General features: G+C 41.3%; 1 long non-coding RNA gene across 1 annotated transcript; it reads right to left on the bottom strand.

Annotated features, from left to right (window-relative positions):
* Window positions 1-2,942: 2,942 nt before the first annotated feature.
* Window positions 2,943-5,101, bottom strand: LOC119281274. The gene is made up of 3 exons (XR_005138345.1): window positions 4,101-5,101; window positions 3,229-3,589; window positions 2,943-3,126 (listed from the first exon to the last, which is right to left on the bottom strand). It is a non-coding gene; the product is annotated as an uncharacterized LOC119281274 (long non-coding RNA).
* Window positions 5,102-7,420: the final 2,319 nt, after the last annotated feature.

The following is a 7,420-nucleotide window of genomic DNA, read 5'->3' as shown; positions in this document are numbered from 1 at the left end:
GTTGCAACGGAAGATAAAAAATTTAGAAAAAATATTATGCATTAGTCTAATAAGTTGGACTTAATACCACGACATATGAGCTTCCTCTATTTTAACACGGAGGCTCACCATGTTGCCACTTATCTTTTCTCTCACCCTTTCTAATGATGGTCGCGATGTCCACGTGATCATAATGCATTTGACGTGGTAAATCCCAAGGCTATGAGCTTGCCACTCCACGCCACACTTGTCATTATATTGTGCAAGGGAATGTTTAAAACTTAAATTTTTCTATCTCATCAACCACAAACTACTAACAATGCTTAGACATATAAAAAGTTTTCAAAAACTAATCAAATCCTATACATAAAAGACTTTTGAATCGGCGAACAGTTTAGCGAATCGAAAAAGTTCTTTTTTGAAATTTTGGATTTAACGTTCGTTTTGTTTATGAGCATTTTTTGAAATGCATGAATAGTTTTCGAATACTTCAACATTTTTTGACTCAACATTTTTTAATCGATGATTTTTAAAAATATTGGAGAACTAATTTTAAAATTTGTGATTTTTTAGAACTTTTGTGAATTTGTAATTTTTTTGAACTTTTGTTAACAACCTCTAAAATTTTATGGATTTTTTTTCAGATACACGAATGTGTTTCGAATACATGGTTATTTTTTAAAAATCATGAACATGATACTATTTCCTGACCACTTTTTAAAATCATGTTTTTTATAATTTGTGAACAGTATGTAAAATCACCGACACTTTTCGAATCCGAGAAAATTTGATGATTTTCCATTTTTGAATGCACAAACATTTTATGATTTCTTTAACAATTTTTTGAAACTCGTAACTTTTAAATTTGGAATATCCCGAATGAGAAACATATGGAATATTTGTGAACGGTATGTAAAATCACCGACACTTTTCGAATCCGAGAAAATTTGATTATTTTCCATTTTTGAATGCACAAATATTTTATGATTTCTTTAACAATTTTTTGAAACTCGTAACTTTTAAATTTGGAATATCCCGAATGAGAAACATATGGAATATTTGTGAACGGTATGTAAAATCACCGACACTTTTCGAATCCGAGAAAATTTGATGATTTTCCATTTTTGAATGCACAAACATTTTATGATTTCTTTAACAATTTTTTGAAACTCATAACTTTTAAATTTGGAATATCCCGAATGAGAAACATATGGAATATCCCGAATTTTCCATTTTTGAATTCACAAACATTTTATTTTCTGAAACGGAAATAAAATGAGAAAAGAAAAAAGAGAAAAATGAAATTAAAAAAAGATATGTGAAGCCACGCACATGGGCCGGCCCATTAATACAGTGAACGTTTGTGAGAAAAGGAAGGGAAAAAGTGTGAAAGGGCGAACCCTGGTCTCCAGGGAAGAAAAGCAATGAGTTAGCCACTGGAGCACTCGTGCATCTGTGTTTAATAAGGGAGTCGGACCTTTAAAGAACACCAAGATGGAGGTGACTTTTGAAAAAAAAATCAAATCGTTTTCTTTACTTATGGGTGGCATAGTGGGTAATTTCTAGCAACTTCGGGGGTATTTTTTTTTGACGGACGACAGAAACCCAATTCTCTTTATTATTAGGTAGATATATATATATATATATAGGGTCAGTGACGTATATTATAGTCCACAGATTGTGTTTTAACACACGCATAAAATAGTATAATTATTCCATTGGTTAGATTTTTAGAGAAATAACATTACACTAAATTCTGGTAAAACAGTATGTGGTTATGCTTGGAAACTCTATGGGTAACATTTTGGAACGACGATATTGATCAATTCATGAAACCACTCTATAAACACTAAAGTCGAAGTCATTTAGATGTAAATCAAGCTATAAGCTTCAAATTTGTATATGAATACAAAGAGAAGCATGGCAATTCTGCAATGTACAGATTAGTATCATCCTTCAAAAAGTCTAATGGACAAATGAGATAATAATAAAGAGGTCAGCACTGAGTAATGAAATTTAGGACAAATCTGTCCAATTGACAACCTCTCCGTCATGCAGTCAGTGGCCTTGAAGGGGACAATTAGTTTATCAAAGAAGCTGGGCATGAAAGGTTAAACATAGCAAAACAAGGGACAAAAAGTTAAAACACATATGCTGGCACCATACTTGAAGGACAATAATAAACTGCACCTTTTCGATTAGCAAAACAGAGCACCGGCACTTGTTCTTAAAAGGATAATACTACAAAACGTATGGCAGTATATTATGTGCACATCAGCTGTAAAATCAGTCAATGTTTTTTAAGTCGAGATAGTAAATCATAATGAAATGCATTAGTTCTACCAAGATACCACCATTACTGATTTTAGAACACGAACACACTCAGAATACGATCTTTTAATTATATAAGAAGCTACATCTATTGGGAAATAAGCATAGATCTGCAGGGAGGAGAGCGAAAGAAACTTTCAGGTTTCGGTGTACCTATGGGTGCCTTTACCTAACCTTTGTTGCTAAACTGAAAAAAATAAGCCTTAAGAACGAAATACATACGACCACAGGAAGGAAGCCAAAGTTTCAAGAAGGAAGCCAAAGTTTCAAGTATTTAGACATGAAGTTGCTTTAGCTACACCTTTAGTATAAACATTCCTGAGTTCAGCTCCCTAATGTCCCTTGAGGTGATCAAGACATCCAAGCATATGATAGTGAGTTTCATTAGTAAATTAGCCCAGCAACTCTGCACTTCAGGATATTACTGCCACCTACTCGTATATATGAATAATGTGAATTCCCTAAAAAAAATCAATCAGTCATCTGTGAGACAATTTTGATTCCAGTCTTTATTAAGATTGGGCATGCACTTTCAGTATTCAAAAACTAAAGCAGAATATGAAAGCTAGTGAATATCAGTTCCTAACACAAACATCCATTGGTAAAATATGAAAAAAAAACACGCAGAAGTAATACAACATAACCAACAGTGCACAAAGAGAGATACTACAGATACGATGTTCGTCAGTCAAGTAGGAATAGTACTTGCCAGATTAGAAGAGGAATCTCATTGTGATGGTTTCTTCATGTGAGCAACTGATGCACTATCTCATCTGGATCATCCCAAACAATAGGAACCGAGCAAGAAACTTCTACCTAAACACACAACATAAATGATCTATCGCGTGAGTCAACTAAGATTGCCTAAACGAGCATACAAAGGTCGAGCACAAAGAGGGCATGAAAGCATATACATACCTCGTAGGACACACCCTAGGAGGTTCCCCTAGGAGAAACCTGCCTTGGAACCGGCGTGACGTTAGCCAGCAAACCTGAGGAGTGGCCACGGCTGGGGGGCAAAGATCCAACGCCCGTGGAGAGGTGGAGCCATGGGATCCCGATCTGCTCCTAGCTGGGGACACCTCGCCTGGAGCGCTTATCCAAATTGAGGTGGATGTGCGAATTGTAGCGAGTAGCTGGGAGCTGGGCGGTGGTCGGACTTAGGTCTCTTCCGTAATCTGTACTTATGTAGCGGCCACTGACCGGATTCCTGCCTGTCGCTGGCAAGCTGAAGAAGACACGAGCAGCAAGGACCTCGCTTCTGATCGGTCCCCCATGGCTGCTTACAAAGGCAGAGCTTCACATCAAAATTACTTAGTATACTAAATTAAAAGGATAATAAATAAAGAACTTGTAACTCATGTTGAGAAGGATTAAATACCATGTTGATTCAGTTCCATAGAACTATGATTAGCATCAGTGCAAATCCTTTTACATGACAGTGCAGCAAATTCATGTACTGAAAAACGACCCTCAACTAAACAGACAATGTGACTATTTGCATACATTAAAACAAATTTTTTTGCTTGTTGATATCAGGTTATGCTCAGGGTCAAGACTTCAAGCAAGTACAACTAACTGATGTTGTTTAATCCTAAAAAAATAACTGATGTTGTTCAATCCCAAAAAAGAACTATATTAGACAGGACACAAATGGTAGTGCCATATACAAATGTATCTATCTGCTGCAGTATAAGTATGAACAGGGAAAATGAAAGAAGCACGCATATTCTTTATATGCAGAAGCACATATACTATGCCTGAAAATGAGAGTTAGTGGTGATATTTACCTGATTGGAAATTCAGAGCTTTTCATATAGCAATTGAGATAGATGAAAGGAGCAGCACGGCCTCATCCATCTCTCCTTGGTGGATCTGAGTTGCACAAAATTTAGATAGATAAAAGAGCAGCACGGCCTACTGCTGTTTGTTTATCACGGCTGGATCCCATCTGCAGAAAATTCAGATAGGAGGAAAAGACCAACACAGTTTGCTGCTATTTGTTCATCATGGCTGGGTCTCATCTGCATCCACACGGACTGGCCATCGAACGCCTGCCTCCACTCCCGTGCAGTGCAGCCATGGCGAGCCGCCACCGGTCGGCTCCTCCGGCCTTCCGACAAGGCCAATGCCTCCACTAGCCTCCCAGAAGTCTCCACAGCCCGCCCCTCCGCTAATCCTTCATCCGTCGGACTCGACGGAGCGACACTCGCACTCGAAAGCAGCAACGGCTTGCCTAAGGCTGTGTCCACAATCGCCCGCAGCCGCGCATGGCGCCCAAGCGCTCGATATTCGCCGGTGAGCAGCAGAATCTCTGCCCCACCCCCTTTTCCTTCTCTCTCACATCTCCCTTTAAATCGCGCCCCACCATGTTCCCTTGCAGGAGCTCACCGAGCAACCATGGCGCCATCCCGAACTCTGGATCCGGTGGCCCCCAACCTCATTGGCCTTCTGCGCGCCTCTCTGACCCTCCTCCGCCTGTATCCGTCCGTTGGCAGCCGCCTGTCGCCGTTCTCCAGGGTGGTAGGCAGGAGGTGGCCGGCGGAGCATGGTTAGACGGGGCGGCGCAGGAGGTTCCCGGCAGAGAGTGGCAAGGCAGGGCGGGGCAGGAGGCCGTCGGCGGAGCGAGGCGAGGCAGGGCAGGAGGCGGGCGGCGGAGCACGGTGAGGCGGGGCGGAGCAGAAGGAAGCCGGCGCAGCGCGGCGAGGCGGGGAGGGACAGGAGTCCGCCGGCGGACCGCGACGAGGCAGGGCAGGAGGCGGCCGGCGGAGCAGGAGGCGGGGGAGCAGGAGACGGGGCAGAGCGCGGCGCGGAGAGGCGGAGCGCGGGGCTGGGTTATTTTTTTTCCTTCGTACCGGTTCGGGCTGACTTATGACGAGGACTGCGGGTCGAATAACTACAATAGCAGGGACTTTTTTGCGAAAACACTGACAACGTACGACCGGAAGCAATAAGTGCTTTATTAATAGGTAAAGATAAAGATAAAGATAAAGAGTAGTACAAATGCTCATGCGTTGCAACGGGCCAAAAAACTTGTAAAATTTACTCTGTGTGCCATTATGCACAATTTCATACATGTAGTTTTTTTTGAACCGTTCATACATGTAGTTTTGATAAACATCGGTAGTGGTTTATGAAATAATTTGTCAATCAGTTTTCTTTTTTCTTTTTGAAAAACATGAATATTTCTTTATTTGAATTTTTTTGAACAATCTTGAAGAAAATTAGAACTGAAATTGTTTTGAAGATGAACATTTTTTAACACATTTTTAGTGGGATATAGAGAGGGCGGAACTGTTGTATATACTATTCAAGGGTTTAATAAGTAGTCCAAAGTTTTATAAGAATTTTCAAAACTTTGGAATGCAAACACGATTGTTATTATGTTGCTTTTAGAGATGATTAGTTGTTTGGTTTGAAAGAGTATTTTATAGCAACAAGAAAGAAAATTGATGTGTTCACCAAAACACCCATCAGCGCAGCACGACAGGAGCATGGAGGCGCATGCCGAGGTATAGAAGAAATGCATATCCTACTTTAATGTTCATTACTACAGCGCATGCATGCATGGCCATATAAGGTCTGACCAATTTATCTTTAACCCTTATAACCAACCTTTGCTTGGAGGGTTAGGCCCTGTTTGGTTCATAAGTCTTAGGACTTTTTCTAGTCCCAACTAAAAAGTCCCTAGTCCCTAAAAAGTTCCTTCCTGTTTGTTTCCAGCGATTAAAAAGTCCCTAGTCCCTTTCTAGAGGTTATTAAATGACCATGTTGCCCCTAGTATATAGAAAAATAACAATCAAACACCACCATGGGATGGCGGGCCAATGGATGCATGGAGGGGCATTGTTGGAAAAGTCTCAAAAAGTCCCAAAAAAGACTCTCCTTGAGAGTCTTCTTCATTTAGTCCCAAATGCCTAGTTTAGTCCCTAAAAAGTCCCTCACGTTTGGTAAAAAAGTTTCTAAGAGGGACTTTTTCTAGTCCCTACATAAAAAAATCCCTGAAAACAAACACCCCGTAGTAGGACGGTGGTACCCCAATACCACCAGGAACTAAAAATCAGGTTGGACACTTTAATGTCTCGTAAAGAGACGGATTCTTGTTTGAGTGGGAGGTGACATTTGCGTCGATAGCGAAATGTTTGTGGTGAGTTCATCAATCTCAAGACCCGTCAGCTCAGCCTCTCTAGGTGTAAGTGTATACATTTTTAGCGCTTCATTCATGTTGCCACTTTTCATGTTCGACGCCCCCATCGACGATGGTAGGAGTTTTTGTGTCTGCAGTTAATTTTTTTTATGAAGGCACACCCATGTCTTGACGACACTACTTCAGCATCACACTATCAGTGAATGCAAGAGTTGTGATTCATTGAAGTGGGATTGTTTATACAAAATTTATTTGTTAATATTCAAAAGCAAACAGGTTTTTAGTATGTTTTTTTAGAAAATGCTGGTTGTTTGTTTCATTTGCAAAATTATATTATATTCCTTTTCTTTTGCACGACTTTGCCTAAACACAAGTACGAGGCCACCTCGCCGCCGGGCTGGATCGGTGTTCGTTTGCTGGTGGCTGGGCGACGGGGACTGCGGTGCCGATGTGCAGTCGCTCGGTTGCCAGATCTGGAGACTCGCGTTCGTCGGACCGCGCGTCGGACCGGTTGCAGCGCGGCTGCGTATTGGCTTGCGGCCGGCCTGTGGCGGATGTGGTCTGGCGTAGCGGCGGACTGCTCAGGGCGCGTAGGTGGGACGATGTGTGCAGTGCAGCTGCCCGCTGGGGCGTCGGATGTTGGTGAGCCCCAAGTTTTCTCATCCGCGAAATCAGCAGTGGCGCCTGCCTGCACTATTTTTTTGAATTTTCTCTGATGTGGGTGAGCTTCACTGGCTCTCTCTTCCTTCTTGAAGATTTATTAGCTCAAACTCTTGCTGCAACCTTTCTATTAGGCTGGGCACATCCATGGCTGGTTGTAGCAATTTTTTCTAAATATTTGCCTCATCTCTCTCTCCTTTAAGATTGATTTCTGTCCACGGATCTCGTCTCTCTCTCCTTCTTTAAGATTGATTCTCCCCTTGATGTCATCTTGATACTCAGGAACTTAAAAATATATATAAA

The sequence above is a fragment of the Triticum dicoccoides genome, chromosome 3B (assembly GCF_002162155.2).
Source record: "Triticum dicoccoides isolate Atlit2015 ecotype Zavitan chromosome 3B, WEW_v2.0, whole genome shotgun sequence".
NCBI lineage: Eukaryota > Viridiplantae > Streptophyta > Magnoliopsida > Poales > Poaceae > Triticum > Triticum dicoccoides.
Note: the sequence above shows the minus strand (reverse complement) of the source record. Positions and strands in the feature narration are given on the sequence as shown.